The sequence below is a fragment of the Oreochromis niloticus genome, linkage group LG16 (genome assembly GCF_001858045.2).
Source record: "Oreochromis niloticus isolate F11D_XX linkage group LG16, O_niloticus_UMD_NMBU, whole genome shotgun sequence".
In the NCBI taxonomy this organism is placed as follows: Eukaryota; Metazoa; Chordata; class Actinopteri; order Cichliformes; family Cichlidae; genus Oreochromis; species Oreochromis niloticus.
In genome coordinates, this window is record NC_031987.2 from 2,469,858 (window position 1) to 2,489,227 (window position 19,370).

The window sequence follows — 19,370 nt, forward strand, 5'->3', positions numbered from 1 at the left end:
TTCATGTTATAATTATAAATCAAACCTACTATTCATTACATACACCTACATAATGTTTGTGTAATCAAAGTAAACATCTGTCATCTCTCATCTAATTTATTTACTGCTCCACAAACTTCTTAAAGAACCAGAGAGCGAGCTGTGCTGCTGGAGGTTTGCACTCATGGACTGCTTCTTGTTGCTGACTGTGGTTAGGAGGTGTGCAGCCTGCAGCTTTTACTATCACAGCTCACGATGGATGGATGGATGGATGGATGGATGGATGGATGGATGGATGGAGCTCACAATGGATGGATGGATGGATGGATGGATGGATGGATGGATGGATGGAGCTCACAATGGATGGATGGATGGATGGATGGATGGATGGATGGATGGAGCTCACAATGGATGGATGGATGGATGGATGGATGGATGGAGCTCACGATGGATGGATGGATGGATGGATGGATGGATGGATGGATGGAGCTCACAATGGATGGATGGATGGATGGATGGATGGATGGATGGATGGATGGAGCTCACGATGGATGGATGGATGGATGGATGGATGGATGGATGGATGGATGGATGGATGGATGGATGGATGGATGGATGGATGGAGCTCACGATGGATGGATGGATGGATGGATGGATGGATGGCTGGATGGATGGATGGCTGGATGGATGGATGGATGGATGGATGGATGGATGGATGGATGGATGGTTGGAGGCATGGATCTTAATGACAGACACCACCAATGATCAGTATCTATTTTAATGTAACTACAATGAACAAAGAGCGTCAGTGTTAACCATGGAGACAGAAAAATGTTTCCTGTGACTCTTTCACAATAAAAGCAGCAGATGTGTGAAATGTTCATTAACACTAAATTAATAGAGCCTTAGAATAATCACTTTGATTTATTTGTTTCTTAAACTACACCCCAAGTACTCTGCGACTGCATACACACTGCCCGAGGTGCACCTCCCCACAAATAACAAATGTAGTTTGCGGCGATAAAGACCGCAGCAGCTGTGATTGGATTGCTTCATACTAATATGCCATGTAAACAGAGTGCATTGATTAATGCAAATCTGATGTTTATGTAAAGCAAAGTGTAATATGTGAAGGAGCACCACTGCATGTTGCTGGCTCACAACACTAAACCAAAAGCCAGTAATCTGCTAATGTCCCACGTCTCGTCTTCATAGTCCTACCGACCTATAAAGTCTGAGCACTTCTCTCTTCTCTGCATCACAGTAAAGGTGGCCTTTACCCATCAGCACAGTTTCATGAGCACAGTGTTTGGGATGAGTTGTGGAAAGTTTTAAATGAAGAAGATGAAGAAGGGTGAACCTGAGCAGAAGAAAGAAGACTTTTTAAAATGTGCGCTGGGGTGTAAAGAGAGGTGAATGGAAGGAAAGAAAGGGGAAACAATGGATTGATAGATGGCCCAGCCGTGACGTGTGCCTGAGTAATGGTAAACCAAGCTGGCAGAATGGACAGAAAGAGCTGAAAGGGAGGAGGCTGAGGCACAGATGGATGGGAAGGGTGCCATGTTGCTTAACTAATGTCTCCCAGGCCTGTAGTTCAATTCCTTCTCAGAATTAAAGCTCCATCTATCACCCCGGCGTGCCTCGTTAGCAGTGAAGCCTTAACCAATCCCAACACAACCATTTACATTTTAAGTAAGATGGAAGACGGCGCTCGTGTCTGTCTGTCTGCGTCTTTCTCAGTCCGTCTTTTAGCACTGCACAGTCTCCTGAAATATAAAACGCATATATCCAAAGACTGTCTGCGGTGCTGTCAGCAGCGACAAACTGCAGCAGAGAAACTTTCAGAGAAACGCTCATAAAGACAGAAAATTATTTTCCCACTGGATTCTTGGTCGGTCAAACAGAATTGCTTGAAATCAGTTTAATTAAGGTAATAACAGACATACCATTCATTACACACTTTATCCCTGCTTGGCCGTGCATATTCATTATTATTATGGCACACATGATAACACAGTACACAGCTCTCACCTAATTAAAATTGCGCTATTCATTTTTCAGCTGCTTTCCTCCATTATTTGTAATATATATGTATATATCTGAGCGCCAGGCAGTGGCCTAGCAGCTACAGCTAATAATGCTGGGTTGTATTTCACACGATTCAATTTCAGTGATGAACGGCAAAAGGTCTTAATTGCTTTTGCTTTTGTTTTCTATGAAGCTGAGTCATGTTCTAAAGACTATGAGGGAGATAGAAGCACTTTCCCTCCTTTCAAATGTGCAGCGTAATTATCAATCTGCTGGTTGGTTTTTTAATAGATCGTTTCATTTCTCTGAATATGATTACATGCTCTGGTATGCTTCGCAATGTTTTTGACCACGCATTCAAGAAAACAGAAAAGAGAGAACTTAGCTTATTGAACTGAGCCTAAGTACTTCTGCTGTGGCTTTTTGTGCTTTCTGTGTTATTTATTGTGGTTTTAGTCGATGGTTTTGTTTTCTATATTTTGGCATTGTGTGTGTTTATTGTGGAAAAATGCTGTTTTGAATGCTTTGCGGTTAGTTTTACTTCCTAACTTTGCCCACAATTAGCTTAATGAGCTACATTGACAGAGTCCAGCCCCTTTAAGAGGAGGAAAAATGGCAGAAGAACAGGATGACACTGCAGCAAAGTGCATCCATTGCAGTGAAGAACAGTCACTGGGAAGATATGATTGGTGATTGGGAAGCCCTGGAGAAGAAGGCGTTTCAGCAAGCATCCAGCTGTGGTGGGCGCCAGCGGCAGCAGGCCCAGCGTGGGTCAACGGGGACACAAAGACATTCCTGGCAGCTGTTATGGCAAGACGGACCGTGGATCTGCACAGCGGTCAGTGACCCCGTTTCAAGCGTGAAGACCCCACCAATGGCAGGCCAGTCGTGCTCTAATAATGCTAATAATGCTGCAGCCAAGTCTTTCCTAAATTCATATTGTCCATCTTAATGGAATCCCCGGAGTTTGAGTCAGTTTCAGTGGTTTTCTATCAATTGTGCATTTCCATCCATCCATTTTCTTCTGCTTTTCCAATTCAGGGTTGCAGGGAGGGGGCTGGAGCCTATCCCAGCTGTCAGAGGGTAAAAGGCATGGTGCACCATTGCAGGGATAATGCAAAGATAAAAACACACCTACAGCCAGGTGTGGTGTACGCAGGAGTAGCATGGTGATGGGGTTATCTGAACCTGTTCATCTGCTGATGTGTTCATGGTGTAAAATGTAAAATACTTCTTGCCCAACAGCAAACGGTGATATGCTTCAGTCCTCCAGGACCCTGTTAGGGATAAGTGGGTATGGCAATAACTGTGTGGATGAATCCTTTATTCCTCCATGCCTCTATCACTCCATCTCTCTTTGGCATCTACCTCTCTGTCTCTCTTTCCTTTCCCTGCTCTTCCATCCATCTCCATCATCACTCCTCTCCACTCTGCTCACTTTCTCTCCCCCTCCATCTGTCTGTGTGTCTGTGCTGACGGTGGCCATTATTAAAAGCTGCCCCGTCAGATATGTCGCTCATAGCCCTTATTGATGTCCCTTCATTACTCATTATCCTTGAGTGCCCGTATTAATGCTGACTGCCTATAAACTGGCTGGCACATGTACAGTGTGCATGTGCAGTAAACACTGTTGCACACAAAAACTCGGGCCGCTGCTGCAGCCGTGGAGGTTCTGGGAGATGTGCCGCTCTCCTCGGTTTTTGGTTAACGCGATATTAACCTAAAGGAATTTCATGGATGAAAGGGAGGCTTGCAGGGGGATATTTTCTTCTTTTTTTACAGTGTTTAATCTTAATGACCCTTCACACACACTCTTCACTCAGCCGTTACTGTTAACACAGGACAGGCTCTGATTTATAGGTGGTGCTGTTTATCCTGCAGAAACGTCCATTTGCCTCATGTGAGAAAGTCATGCACAGTGTGTAAAGTTATATGACAGATGCCTTTTATGACTCCAACACTCATCCTCCTGTTTGCAGATGCATTAGTTTTATGCAGACCTCACACACACACGCACAGAGGCGACTGCTTGTCCGTGTTGTCTTATTGTTTGGTTACATGCCAAAGAAAACTAATGCTGGCATGAATTTAACAAACTAAAGCAAACTAAAAGCTCAGCAAACGAGCACTTCTCCCAAAAGTTCAGGAAAGAATGATCCAAACTGAAATATTCAGTCTGCATGGAAGCTTGTTTTCTCCACTGAGAAAATAAGCAGTTTTTGCCGTTTATAAGTCAAAATTTTAACTTATTATGTCAAAATATTAACAGAGAAAATATTGAGAAAATAACATTCGAGTTATTAAGTCAAAAATTTGTGATAATGGCCTGAAAGTTTGACTTATAGATGGAAAATACTGCTTCTTCAAGCTTTCATAATTCTTTAATCTGACAAGATGACTAAAAAAACTTCCTGATGTACCTTTAATGGGACGGAGGGCGTGCTCGCAAACATTACTACTATAGTTATTCTGAGGTTGTACGAGTAAAATAATAAAGAGACTGTGGGTCTGAAGTCTCACAAACTAATTACACTGTGATGAATTTGTCTTGGAACAACAAGCAGCATCTGAATGCTGCCTTGTCTCCTTGACTGATTATCCTGAACAACCTTCCCTTTCATCCATCATACATCTTTATGGCTTCTTTGGGGAATCGTTTATGTGTGCGCGACGTGCTTGTGCGTATCTGTGAGTCTCTCTGTGCGTACACATGTGCGGGGCAGTGGGCCGGTGAGTGCACGCGTTTGTGTGTCAGAAGAGGTGTGGTCAGGCAATTAACCAGCTGTGCTAACGATCATCTCGCTGCAGAATCACACAATGTTTTACAGCGCCATACAACGCTTTACTGCCTTTGTTGTCAGGGTGATATAGTATTCTCAACCATAAAGTGCTGATACTGGGTGATTGTTTTGGCCTCTCCAGGCTAGCTCTTTTTTATACACGCACACACACACAATGCAAATTCCCTCTCTCTATCCTTTACCCTCACACACACATACACACATCACCATTCGTTTATGGCTTCTGTATTTTTTATGGCCAGTGTCTACTGGTCTGCCCCGGGACCAATCTCAAGCCGTAGATCTCCCTTATCATAAAATGAGTGTGGTGTGGAGTAAGACTGCGTTAGCCTTGCTGGAAATCCTCAATCTCCTCTGCAGATACAGCAAACCTCTACAACTCACTCATTCAAGGCAGGAACAACATAACAGGGACCAAAGTTTGGCCGTGTCAAGGATGTTCTCTGAGTCATTGTCTTTTTTGTTTCCTTTAGTTTTACTGAAAATGAACAGGAACGTGCTGAAGCTGTGGCAGTGGTTTAGGAGGCATAGCAGCAGCCAGACTAACAAGAACCCAAAGTGCACAAATGCCATGCACATTATGTTATTTAAGCAATCTTGCACAGAAAACCAGACAGATAAGTGCTCGTGGCTTGGATTTGGCACAAGGCTTATCTGCGGAAACCCGATGCTTCTGACAGGACTCTGCATGAACTCAGACAATGTCTCCGATTCTTCACATAAAAGCACAAAGATTAAACTTTAGCAAAGACCACAAAAAGCCTGATAAACACATTCTTCTGTCAGACTCAACTAAAATGAATCAGTTTGGATCAAAGGGCTTACACTGCGTTTGTTGTGGGTTTGGCGAGGACCACCAGAGCAAGGTGCCGACCATGAGACATGGAGCACGGTGATGTGGGTCTGCATGAGTGCAGAAACATGCAGGTTAGTATTGATCATGATAATAACTTATTTACCTGATGTATTGTTTACAATATACTGCAAGTATTGAAAACTGCAGCATGATCATAGAGAGGAGTATCATAACCCCAGGGGAGGAAAAAAGCTTTCTGTTGTCAACAAGTTTAATAGCCAAAAACATCTCTTATAATGTCACTACAATTACAGGTTACAATTTTATATTTATAACTGAAATAAATAAATTGTGCATCATTTTTAGCCGACACTGTTAAGACTGTACGAGCATGTTTGCACAAGGAAGCCAGAACCCAGCAACAAAAAATAAAAACTGCTTCGCTCTCATGGGCTAAAGAACAAAATGTGAAATCTCTGACCCGGCCAAGTATGTGCTCTGACTTGAATCCAATTCAACACCTTTGGAGAATTGTAAAGTGGTGCGCAAGGTGCACAAAAACCCTCCCTCCAGCAAAGAGGAACTGAATAATCTGCCAAGAAAGGCAAAACATCTGCATCCAGCGACTTCAAAAAACATTCAAATGAAAAGGAAGTGAGGATCTGCTGCTTAAATATGAATATTTTGCTCTTGTGTTTTTTTTATCAATTGTCTCATTTGGTGGTTTGTTAACACAACCGAAACACAAAGGATAGCTGTCTCCTTGGTAACAGCATACAGGGCGTCTAACTGGTAGAATAATAAACTTCCAGAACAGTTTGACAAACAGATGCATAATGAGATCAAGTAAAAATATTTAATGACAGTGTTATTTCTGTATGTGATTTTTATTTATTTATTATTGCATTAATACTCAGTTATAACTGCTGCTGCAATAAGTGTGAAGAACTGGTGCTATAATGGACTTTGCCATTATAAAGAGACATTATAAGAGAAATCTTTAAATAGAGGTTTACAGCAGTTTCAACTGTGAGGTGGCAGAAATATCTACATCCTGCAGGTAAATGTATTTATCACGCTGACCTCTGAGATTAAAGGTTGTTCATTTTTGTGAGCATTTAAAGGCAAATGAAACGACAATAACTGAAAAATAACATTTAAAAAAACATAAAATCACTCCAAGCATCATGAATGATCTTTTATTTGCATGACTTTAAACTTGAATCAGTAAGAATAAACAAAAGCTGCCATGTTGACTGTGAAATAATGCGTTGTAAGAACTCGTTACAATCTCACACAAAACCCTCTTCTTCACACGTAAGCACGCACACACTCGCAACGCACAGCGGGCCTCCCAACAGCAACAAATGCTCCCCCTAACAAACCATTAGAGCAGCATAAGCACCGCCATAAACGAACCCTGGTGGTAACATCAAGAAAAGTTTGCTGACAAGGAGCTCGTTAATGTTGTTTGTTGACTTCGTGTTGATGTTGTTTACTGTCCACTGTATCTGCTGCGCACATTAAAAAAAGTTATACGTCAAATTATTCCCTTCCCCACTCCCTCATTCCACAAGCAGCCGTGGACATTAATGTGTATTTGTGCAGGCGATCGTGTGCTTGAAACGTGTGAAATGGAGTAATGGCGTTTTTGTCTATGCGTGTGTGTGCATTAGTGCGTGCGCGCTCCTGCCTGGGCATTCTGGTGCATGGATTTTTGCGTGCACGACTTTCCGCCTGCTTTACAACGTGTGTTTTTTCAGGCCGTGTTTGTGTGCGTGTGCACGTGTGCTGCACGGGGTCTTAATTAATCTCTGTCATTAATAATTTAATCATGGCTTTTTGTTTAATAAACAGTTTGGCAGTGATGTATTGCGGCTGGGTCAGGTAATTTGATTGGCGGTGGAAATGAGCTGGGTATGCATATGTCTCTCTCTCTCCCTCTCTCTCCTCTCTCTGAGATATTACTGCTGGCATTCAGGACCGGCGAGTGTGCACACACACACAACAGGGGGAGGGCAATTACGCTAAGATGCCATAATGATCAGTGATGGATGTAGAGAGAGCACATTTCAGCTAATGGAATAACACTGTAGGAGAAAAAAACAGCAAAGAAAATTTTCAGAATTACTTTATATTACAAAGTACATTTCCATCAATGTCTCCTCAACTATTATTAAGGTGCCCAAAATGGGGTTATGTGCTTTTCCTCCTGTGTGCTCCCAGTTCTGCCCCAGTACATTTAATGAAGCCGGGTTCGAGGCCATGAATACGTGTGCTATACCCAGCTGTAACACGAGATGGCACTGTTGAATAGTCTGCGTCAATCTGCAGCAAGTTTCATTTCTTCGTCTCTGATTTAATCTACTTTCTGTTCTTCCATCATTCCTGTCTTCTCGTTTAGTTTCACAAACCTGCATTTAATGTGTTTATTCACGAGTAGCATGAATAGGACAGGAAAACACTGCTGGTCAGTGTAACTAATCTTACACTTCTGTTTTAAGTAAGCACAGTAGTGTAACATCTAACCAGCCTGTTTAGAAGAATCCCAGAGTCTAACAGTTACAATTTGAAGTGTTTCATCAAAGAATTATGAGGTGTGTTTTTGCAGAATCTGTGCAGTTTAGCAGGATTTCTGACATCAGTCGGGTTTCTTTTTCTGTGACTTTTGCTGTCTAACCACTCTATTACAGCTTACAGCTCAGACGGGCGTGCTGTGGCATTGTCCGTCTGGTCTGTGGGGATCCAGAACTGTATTATATATAAGCCACTGTGCAGATTTTGTGTACATTCTTTTGCGAGTTGTGCACAGACCATACTGTAAGTGTGTAACCACTGTGAGTATAAGGATTAGGATTTATTGTACTGGTAGCAGCCGTCTGTGTGTATTTTGTGGGATCTGTTTTTGTGGCACAACAAGCACTACCACATGTTAGCGTTTGTCTAATTTTGTTCTCTTAGGGCCAAAAGAAGCACAAAGGATTTGAGGAAACATGCAACAAGTTCCCTGCAAACCTTTTAGCTGAGCATTGCACATCTTTTCAAGCCCCTAAAAGTGTCAAGATGTTTTAAATGTCCAAAAATATTTAAAAACCCATAATTTAATACGAACAGCATGGGGATGAAAAATCTGCTTCAGTAGATCCTGCTATTATATAGGAGCAGACATGCATTCAGCTTTTCATTTAAACTGCATCAAAGGTACTCGATGGAGTTGAAGGCTGATCTTCCCAAATAATCTTACACACAGCCTCAAATGTTTGTATGTAGGTAGACAGACAGCTGTGCTAATGTATGCAGTCCACACTTGTATGTTTCTCTGTATCATCCTCTGTTTTATTTTCCTGTTCTTCTCTGTTTGTCCAGAGAGTTTAAGACCCCGGCGAGGGGAGGTCCAGCACCAGAGCGCTGTTACCTCCTGCTGTGTGGAGATGAATCCTCTGTGATTTCAAACACTGTAAATGCATTTTTAAAATTTTTGTCTGTTGTTATTGTTTTGTTAAAGATGACCTTAAGTGTTTTGAAAACACTAAAATAAAATTTATTATTATTATTATTATCATCATACAAGCTTGCTGTGTCCTTCATTTGGGTCGTCTTTTTGGACGACACATAGCTGTTAAACACTATTTCAGCTGGAAATGAAATATGAATACTAAATTAAAGTGCGCAGCTTTAACTTGAATAGATTTATATCAATATTAATATAAATGTGTGGGTGATGTAACCCTTTAGTTCCCAGATTTCGTGGGTTTGCCGATAGCTCAGAGCTGATGAGAGTTAAAAGTTGGCATTTCGATTTAACCCTTCATGGCTGCACAGCAGCTTTAGATGCCTCTGCAGTGTGGAGGCGTGCATGTTTACTTGTCTGTGATTAACACAGCATAAGGCTGGAGGATTTACTACAACAGGTTGGAACTTAAAAGAAGCAAACTGCAGTTCTTAAAACATAAAAGAAAACTGTTAAAGTTCTATGGACTAATCAGAGTGATGACAATTAATTAGACCAATTCATTCAGCTTGCATGTGTAGTTATTGTTTGACAGACGAGATAGAAGAACAAAAATCAGGTCACAAACAAATCCAACGTGTGATAAAGATGAAAGCAATGATTTAAGGAGATAAAAGCCAAAAGTATCTTTATACTGTAAGGTCGACCCTACAATAATACATACAGAGAAAAAACGAACAATCATATGACCCCCTATGAGCAAGCACTTTGGCAACAGTGGGAAGCAAAAACTCCCTTTTAACAGGAAGAAACGTCCGGCAGAACCAGGCTCAGGGAGGGGCGGGGCCATCTGCTGTGATTGGTTGGGGTGAGAGAAGGAAGACAGTCTACCTGGACCCTATAGAGGTTGCACAAGTAGTTCAGCTCCTCCAGGGTGGCACATCAATGTGTCCACAGCCAGAAGGTTTGCTGTGTGTCCAGAGACAGGCAGTTACTCCTTAACCCATCAGCAGCACCGCTCTCTGCTCCTTTGTTCAAGGAGGAACAGGATAAGCAGTGCCAGAGCTACCAAATGACCACCAGCAGGACACTACCATGACTGACCCTGGCCAAACAATAAGACACAGACTTCATGATGGTGGTCCTATCACAGCGCTCCTGAGAACTGCTGCTGACCATGTTCATCCCTTTACAACCATGGTGCGCCCATCTTCTGATGGCAGGATAACTTTACTGCTACACCAGCAATTTCAACATTGGCATCAGTGACCTCGCCGTGTACCTCGCAGTGTACCGTTTAGGATAAATGTATTTCACCATGTTGCACAGTGGCACTGTCATCACCACTGTGCTGTCACTGCAATGTTCGGGGTTTGAGCCTAATGCTCGCCTTTGTGTCTGGAAATAGAGTGGCTGATTATTCTTAATTAGCTGTAGGTTTTATGTCATTGTAGCCTTGTGATCAACAGGTGGGACGTACCCATTCTCCATGTTCAAACTCCTGGCATGCGATAACAGGAAATACAATCAGCTTCAGTAGAAGTTACACTGGTAACTCTGTGTTTACCTCCTGTTATGAGTCTGAAGCCATTTAATTCATTTAACACACTTCCGAGTAGGAAAGAGTGAGCGTTGACCGCTTCCTGCTGTCTCAAATTGGACATGGACATCAAACTATGATTGTAGCACTATCTGGTGCACTCAGCACATACTCTCCTCCTGCTGGCTGAAAACGCTTGGAGGCCTTTGAGAAGTGTATAGTGTTCTCAGTGCCCTCCATATAGCCGTACTTGACAATGTGCCAGCAGGTGTACACTCAAAACGGCGAGTATAAGTATGGAAGCACTTCTCACTTTAAGGCCGGATTGATTTGATTCCTTATCTGTAGTTGTGAAAACAGCTGTGTTAGTTTTTCTTCCTCCATCAAACAAAGAAACCAAACTTTTATTTTCCCACTTTTTTCTCTACATTTAAGGTCAGCGAGATTAATTTTGAGTGCACAGACTTGCAGCAGTATATGTCTTAGTAGGATATCTTGCTATTTCTGAGTCCCGTGATATTTAAGGAGGACAGAGCGCGCTGATTTCCAGATTGCACTCTGAAACATTTGCTTCCCTTTGCACAAAGACACAGGAAAGATAAATGTTTTAAAAGCAGAAAGCAAAGCATCACAGGGTCAGTGCTTTTTCTCCACAGAACTCCCCCATTCTTCAATTTAGATAAAGATTTCATGACTGCATATAGAAGTGCATTACAATAGCCCGAGTGCCCTATATTTTCAGTCTGAGCGGTTCTACTGTAATTGACCCATGCCCTACTACACTGGACCACTGCTCTTAGTCTTAATGGTGCAGTATACAGTACTCAGCACTCATGTACGCTTTGAGTTGTGCGACAATTCAAAGTGTTTTTTTACAGTAAATTGTTAACTATAAATCCACCAAGTGAAGAATTAGAGTGGGTTGTCCACTAATATGAAGGTCGATGATTCAATTTCCAACTCCTCACATGAAGAAGAGTCCTTGGGCAAGACACTGAAAAGGTTTTTAAAAACTACCTGATGTGTACGTGTAGACAGCGAGAGTGCTTTATCTATACAATCAAAGTGCCCTGTGTGTATGTGTGTGTATGCGGCTGGTAGTGTAAAGTGCTTTGAGTGGTCAATAAGATTTGAAAAATGCTCTACAAATGCAGTCCATTTGCCTTTTTCTGCTATTTGTGTCCAAATGCGAATGTTTTCCATCCTTGATATTGAGTCAACATTTACTTTCCGCTTGAAAAGCATCAGTAAAATGTTGCTGTGTTCATCATTTACAGATCCCACCAGCTATTGTCAGCTCGATTTTACATCTTGTCCGCATTAATTCAAAGAATGCATCAGTATTATGCACGCGTCTCAGTCCTCTTTATCTTATCAGTCCATTTTTCCTCAGGACGGGCTCTTAATTGCAGCAAGTGCAGTAGATTTGCTATCCACTGCATCTGTGTGGAGAAATTTAAAGGCCAAGTGGGACATCAAATCCCCCGAGTGTGTTCTGGGTCTGTTCTGGGAACTCTTCCCAGTTAGACATCCCCTGAAAAGCTCCATGGGGAGGTGCCTGCGAGGCATTCAAACCCAGTGCCCAGACTCTTTACCAGCTTGTTTTAACCAAGACGTGACTTTTAGTCTGCTGTTACCACATCTTTGATTGCTGAGTGTGATAGGCAGCAAGAAAACAGTAAACAAAGTCTTTCTCACAGTCAAATCAGCACTAATTTTGATGTTAAATAGCACTGCTTAAAAGCTTCCATCGTTAAGGCCAATAGCTGTTTTTCTTTCTGTACTCGTCAGAGCTGAACAGATTAAGTGACACATTCTTCCCTCGAGAGCGTCGACTGCTTTGTTAAACACGTGATTAATAAGACACACAGTGTGCTGGAGTTTTGGTTTGACGGTGCTGATGATGCAGAACTTACACAAACTGATACACATATATTTTTCTTCCACATAAAATGTTTGTTTTTTTTCCTGAATCTTCAAGAGGATTAGACACAATTATTTTAAAATGCGTGCCTCTGTGTGAAACATGCTGTTTGAGTCGATGTTTTTGTGTGTAAACGCTCATTTATGTGTGCACAGCACTGTGAGACTGTACTCGAGTTTGTGTGTGTCTGTCAGAAAGGCTCATTAGCCGGTGGATTCACAGTTGTAGGTATACAGAGAGGGTCCACTGTCCCTCTGGAGAGAACGACTGAACAGATGTTTACTGTGAAGAAACTGTGCAATAAAACAGGACAGGACAAACAGCTGAAAAGACACACACACAGACACACACACACACACACACAGCAGAAAAACATTTACACAGAAACAGAAATGTGTAATGACAAGAAAAGCAGAGAGGAAACCATCACAAACACACAAACATGATGTAGCCTGCGATCGTTACCATCCACATTTTAACATTTTGCTAAAGCATCATGTCACGAGTGAGAAGTGAAAAGCTGTAGAGTGAATGGATGAATGACTTCTCACATATAGCAGGTTACCGTCATGGTCGTGTATCAACACATTTGTGAAGACAAACTAAAGACTGAGAGACACATTAACCCTTTAAAGCCCTTTAAAGAACCAAGAATGCCAGAGCTTATCTTCATATTTTCATATGCTGTAGTCCCATTTTTGGGAGCATTTGAAGTTGCTAAACAACAATACAACTGTTATATCTCAAATTTTAATAACATGCATGCATTAAGCCCATAGTATGTACATAAATTGCAAAAAGTGCAATAAACTACACAAAAAATGAAAATTGCTTTTGTTTTGTTTTTTTAAACAAAACAAATTGCACAAAATAAATTTCCAACAGTGTCTTCATAGTTACATTTTTGAGATAGACCAATTTTTATAAACTGCAGGAAAAACAGAAATAAATATTTTTGTGAGAAAAAGAGAAAAAACAGCACGTGCATCAAAATAAACTGTTTCCAACAGTTCAGTGTGAGTTCTAAGCATTCTGGAAACTATACAGAAATGAATAACTTCAAACAGGTCTTTTAAAAACACCAGTAAACCTTTGAAAAGTCCTGTAGAGGGGGGAAAAACTACGTTCCCCACGAAAATGACGTCACTTCCGGTTTTCGCAGGTAATGGCGGACACGTGAGTTTGCACGTTTATTTGTAGGAACATAAGAAGCGCTAACAGCTGATTGGATCGGCAGAGTGTGTCTGTGGATTATAATGTTTTTGCTGTTGCCACCGCTTCTTATGCAATTTTTGCAAAGCCATGTGGAAGGAAACCGCGACGACAAGTTGAATGCGACCTGGGACAAGTTGATTGCATCTTATGTAAGTTCAACTCCTCTGGTTTCACGTGCAAAAGATTTATTGCGCTAGCTTATGTGGTTGCACTTCTACTGGGATTTAAAAATAAAAATAAAAACTAAAAACAGAGCATGCCCGCTCCAATAGAATGCGCTGTACAAAACTGAACTGAACTGCCGGAGGTTTCTTCCTGTTAAAAGGGAGGTTTTCCTTCCCACTGTCGTCAAAGTGCTTGCTCATATGATTGTTGGGTTTGTCTCTGTATCTACTGTACAATATAAAGCACCTTGAGGCGACTGCTGTTGTAATTTGGCACTATATAAATAAAATTGAATTGAATTGAACTGAACTGTCAAGAAATTTAGAATATGCACAAACAAGGGAAAAGTTTGGGTAAAGATGGAAATATAATTTGGTACAGTCTAGATTAGTTACTGTTTAAAAATTCCTTGGAAAGCAGAAGGAGAATAGTAGTAAAAATACAATTTTCTGGGAAACTATCAGAATATGTCAGTAAATGAGATCAGTCGTCTTTTTGGCTGTTGGCTTGTGTCAGCGTCACTACTAATAGCATGAGTGACACCTGGACTTTACAAGTGGGGTAGTGCCATCCTGGTGGAGGGTTTGCCAGAAGGTTTGCTCTGTCTCCCAGCACAGTCTCAGGAGACAGGTGGTTACTCTGGGAGAGCTGGACAGGACCATAGAAGACCCTAAACCTGTCAGCAGGACCAGTGTCTCCTCCTTTGTTCAAGGGGGAACAGGATGGGCACTGCCAGAGATACAAAAAGACCTCCAGCAAGCCACAGGTGAGGTACTGTGCTCACTGCCTGGCACCACTCAGCTCGACTGGCATTTGCCATAGAATACCAGAATTAGCAGGTCCACCATTGGCACCCTGTGCTTTTCACAGATGAGAGCAGATTCACCTGAGCATGTGTGAAAGACGTGAAGGGGTCTGGAGAAGCTGTTAAGTGTAATATGTTAAGGACAAAATGACGTAACTGTGGTCAGTGGAAACAAAACTCGGTTCAAAATCAGACCAAAGATCAAAGTGAAAAATTGTTTTCACACAGATTTTTAGGTGTTACCTTAATTTTTTTCCTACTCTTTCTTCTTGTTTCCTTTCATATATAAAAATCAAATATTGGAGAATCGAGCTTTATTTAGCTTTTGCTAAAATGGACCCAAGCCTTAATTAATTCTTTTAGCTACAGCAGTTTAAAAAAGGAGGAAAACAACAGCAGAGGAAGAAAGAAGAGAACCTGAGACCAGAGCAAAAGGATGGAAATATAAAAAGTGTAACAGGGGCGATATGGTTGGGAAGTCATGGGCAAGAAGGTGTTTCAGCAAGCATCCGGCTGTGGTGAGCGCCAGCATGGATCGAGTGGGACACAAAGCAATTCCCAGCAGGTGGAGCTGGTTATGGAAAGAGGAGCCTGGGCTCTGTGCGGTGGTCGGTGATCCCTGTTTTATGGAGTTTCCCCCAGTGTGAACGCCACACAAAGGGACGGGACGGTTGTGTTCTACATGACAAATAAAAAATAATACTGCTGTCAAGGGTTTACGTTCATCTCACTTGTTTTTATCTTTTATTATGAAAATTTTTATTGTATATATCCAGCCAGCCATTTTCTTACACTTGCAAGGTTGCAGGAGGCTGGAGCCTGTCCCAGCTGGAGTGAGGACACACTGTGGACCGGTCACCAATCTGTCTCAGCGCTAACACAGGGAGACACACAACCCCTCACTCTCACACAGTCACCAGTTAACCTGACCTAATTAACCTCATGCATGTCTCTGGACTGCGAGAGGAAGCCGATGTCCCTGGAGCTGACAGCCTGAATTCAAACCCAGGACCTGTGTCTTGTGAGGCAACAGTGCAAATCACCGCAAGATGAACCCAAAGAGGAAAAAGAAATGTCCAGATATTTTTATTGTCCCTCCTTTTTAAAAAAATGGGAACTTTATAGACATAAATGACAGGTTGACACCAAGGGGGTGGAGTCGAATGTTACTGTGAAATAGAAAAACCTTCTCATTTTACTTATTTTTGGTTTTTCTATTGTTCTTTTTGATTCCTTTATTTATTCTATAGCTGACTTCATCTTTTACAGTGATGTGCAATAGAAAATATCAGTGAACTGTAATTAGGGTTTCAAGGCTTGCTAAAAAGCTCATTCCGGACTTCATTAAATGTTATCAGGCCACGTAACTCTGAAGCACATCACAAAGAGAAGACAAGAAAATTAAAACTTTGTTAGCAATTTTAGATAATTAAACATCACGCATGCTGGGTCATGACAAGAGCTGGTCCTTTGTGCTCTGATTGGCTTAATCAGCTTTTGAAGTAGGAAATTACTCCTTCAGCGAGATTGTGTAATTTCTTAGAGTGTGAGGAGAATGGCTTAATCAAATATAATCAGAATAGAATAATTAGGACTTATCTACAGCATAACGATACAATGGAATACTCTTTACAATGAGAAATAGCAGCTTATGGTTGTGCTTGTGGATCCGATGCATTAAAGGATTCTCCTCGGTTGATGTGATGTAACCTCTCTCGTACCTGTTTTGCTCTCATGCTGAGCACAGTTGTGGCAGTTTTTTTGCAGCGAGATTTTTTTGATATTAAAAATCTACATGCAAAAAATAAGAAAAGGCGCAACAGAACAAACAGTCCACACACGCAGGCTGCAGGAGCGACACGCAAAATACAGGCAAGTCTCTACACGCTGGTTCGCATCCTCCCAGCTAGTAATGGAGGCGAACACACACACACTCACACACTCACACACACGTCTCAGTCCCTCAGTTGTCATGGGTACCCAGCTGACTAAAATAACCACAGTTCTTTGTTCAACCACCTGTACCACTCTTACCACACTCCTTTCATTCCTTTTGTTTTTCTTTTCATATAATTGCCATCTCCTTGCGCTTATTTACCGTTCCCTCTGCCTCCCGTCTTATCCGTCCATCTATCATTAGGTAAACTCGCAAACACACACCTATTCTTACCGCTCCTCTCCTCCGTCTTTGTTCTTTTCCCTTTCTAATCTTCCCAGCTTCCCCTGACTTCTGCGCACACCCACACACATACAGGCACACGGACTCACACATATAAACACAGGAATAGGCATCAAACCCTAAGCAGAGCACAAAGAGCGCACACACAATCACAAAGAGCACACACAGAGCACACACAGTGCCAATCCACTTAACCAAACCACTCTCTTCCTGAAAACGGCTGATTTGAGCCCCCGCAGCCCCTAATCATCCAATCAGGGGCAGAGCAATCTCCTCCCCACTGGGCCTATCAGAGCCCTTCGTACGGGTTCCACTGTTCCCGCCGCAGCGGTGAAGACGGAGTCGTGTTCAGAGTGTCCTGCCACTCATTCTGGGCATGTTCAAAGGGGCTTTCCCTGGCCGGTTCATTTATGGAGTTCTCTGCAGTGCATCACGCTGCTGTGAGAAGTGCACGATGCTGGTGTCCAGTCAAGATCGCACATCTCAATTTTGACTTACCTTTTCTTTTTTTTGTTGCTACTGACGCCACCTTATACCTCATACGCTTCATGTTTCCAGTAGACCAAGCCTCATTAGATGGACAGATATTTACAGAAACACTAAATATTGTAAAATGCAAAGCTTGCCCTGAATGTGCAGTTACTGAGAGCAAAGCACGAATCACCTTGCAGAAAAGAGAATGACAAACTTTGTTAGCAATTTTGGGTTGTTAAATGTAGTGCATGCTGGGTCACGGCTACAGCCAGTCCTTTGTGCTCTGATTGGCTTAATTAGCTTTTGAAGTAGGAAATTACCCCTTCAATGAGATCGTGTGATTTCTGAGGGTGTGAAGAGAAAGACTTAATCAAATATAATCAGAAGAGAGTAATTAGGCCTGTTATCTTTAGCATGAAGTCACATTATTAAATGCTTTTGAATAAGAAATGCTGACGTATGGTGACAAGATTGTTCTTTACACTTTTTTCAAGATAATAAATCGAATGCGATGGCTATCTCACATTTATCCGACTTTAATCACCTTTTTACGTGGGCAGTATTTCGAGTCCAGGATGTTTTTGACCAGCTAAAGGCTGCAGGCCCGAGATGATGGACTTCAAGTCGTGGAAGAAGGAGGTCCATTAACAGCTTTTACTCAAGTGACACTAGAAGCAGCACACTAGTAAATGCCTCTCTTACACTCTCTTAATCAACAGTCAGCAATACTAGCTAACAGACCCAAAGCTCACTCCCCACTGTTATCCAGTCTCAACCGATTCCCACACAAACTCTGTGTAAGGATAAAAAAATTAAGACAGTATTCCTGGGAATGGGGAGGTTATGTCATATTCAAGTTGATGTAAGGAGTGATTTCACTTCCTGTTAATCCAGATGTACAGAAATAAGCTGCAGTTAAGCAGAGGTTGGTGCCCGCATGAAATAAACAGGAGTGGACACAGCTGTTTGTTTTACTTCTATTTTTTGTTTTGTTTCAAAAATGTTATCAGTGATACACCTGAACTGCAATAAAACAATGATTTACACTTAAGCCAAACTCCTAATAAAACATTAGCATTCTGCTAACACATCCTGATTTCCTGCATGTTTAAAAAGCAGCTTTGGTGGTCAGCAGTGACTGTTGCTCATTTCAAACCTAGTTTGTCTTATTGTAACATCCCTGACACTTAGAGAAATTAGCAATTGAAACCTATAAAAAATCATTTATAAAAGTTAGTATATATAGTGGCTCCTCCCCAGGATTATAATGAACACTTCAAGAAGAAAAAATGCTTACTCTGTGAAATGTATATTTTTTTGCAGCTGTTTAGCCAAAAGTCCGGAGAGCAGAAATTGTCTGTGTTATTAGAAGAAGAAATAAGAAAACACATTTCTTTAGTTATTTCTTCACGTACAACATCAGCAGAATGATGGTGGTGGCCGCAGGCATCATTACTATAGCATTAAAATTTATGCAAACCCAAAAGATCCTATTAATACTCCTATTAGTTGAAGTACAATATCAGAAATGTACTTAAGTATAGTAAGCAAATGTGGAGTTCTGAGCACAGGGATAAAAACACAGAGGTAGACCGAGGCAGGCAGGAAATGGAGCCTCACCTTTAACGGCACAGAAGCAAAGTTGTGCAGGTGGGTAGAGGGTTGTTGTCACGGTGATAGGAACCACAAAATGTCTCTTTTGTTTGGACCGATGTTGCCATCTGTTCATTTCAGTGTCATGAGTAGCCTCTAATACGCCTCATCTGAAAGTGGGTAAAGAAAAAAAGAGTACATGAGCTTTTAGGGAAAAAAGGGCTGAGGAAGGAGGGCAGGTGGAATTAGCTTCATATCCACCTCTGCGACAGCGAAAAGACACATAATTAGAGGAAAGCAATCTCCCGTCTTTTTCTACCTTTGCTCACACTCAGCCCACATCTCTCAATCTCTCTCTCTCTCTCTGCCCATCTCTGAAATGTTTTGTCTATTTGATTTTCTCCTTTCGTGCTCCATAAT

At 41.7% G+C, this 19,370-nt stretch overlaps 1 protein-coding gene across 1 annotated transcript in view; it reads right to left on the reverse strand.

Annotated features, from left to right (window-relative positions):
* LOC102083304 (melanoregulin) overlaps nucleotides 1-18,996 on the reverse strand; it is a 34,793-nt gene extending 15,797 nt beyond the window's left edge. Inside the window, exon 1 of the mRNA XM_025904141.1 lies at nucleotides 18,978-18,996. The gene's annotated coding sequence lies outside the window, so the exon portion shown is untranslated. The remainder of the gene's footprint in view (nucleotides 1-18,977) is intronic.
* Between the last annotated feature and the right edge of the window lie 374 nt (nucleotides 18,997-19,370).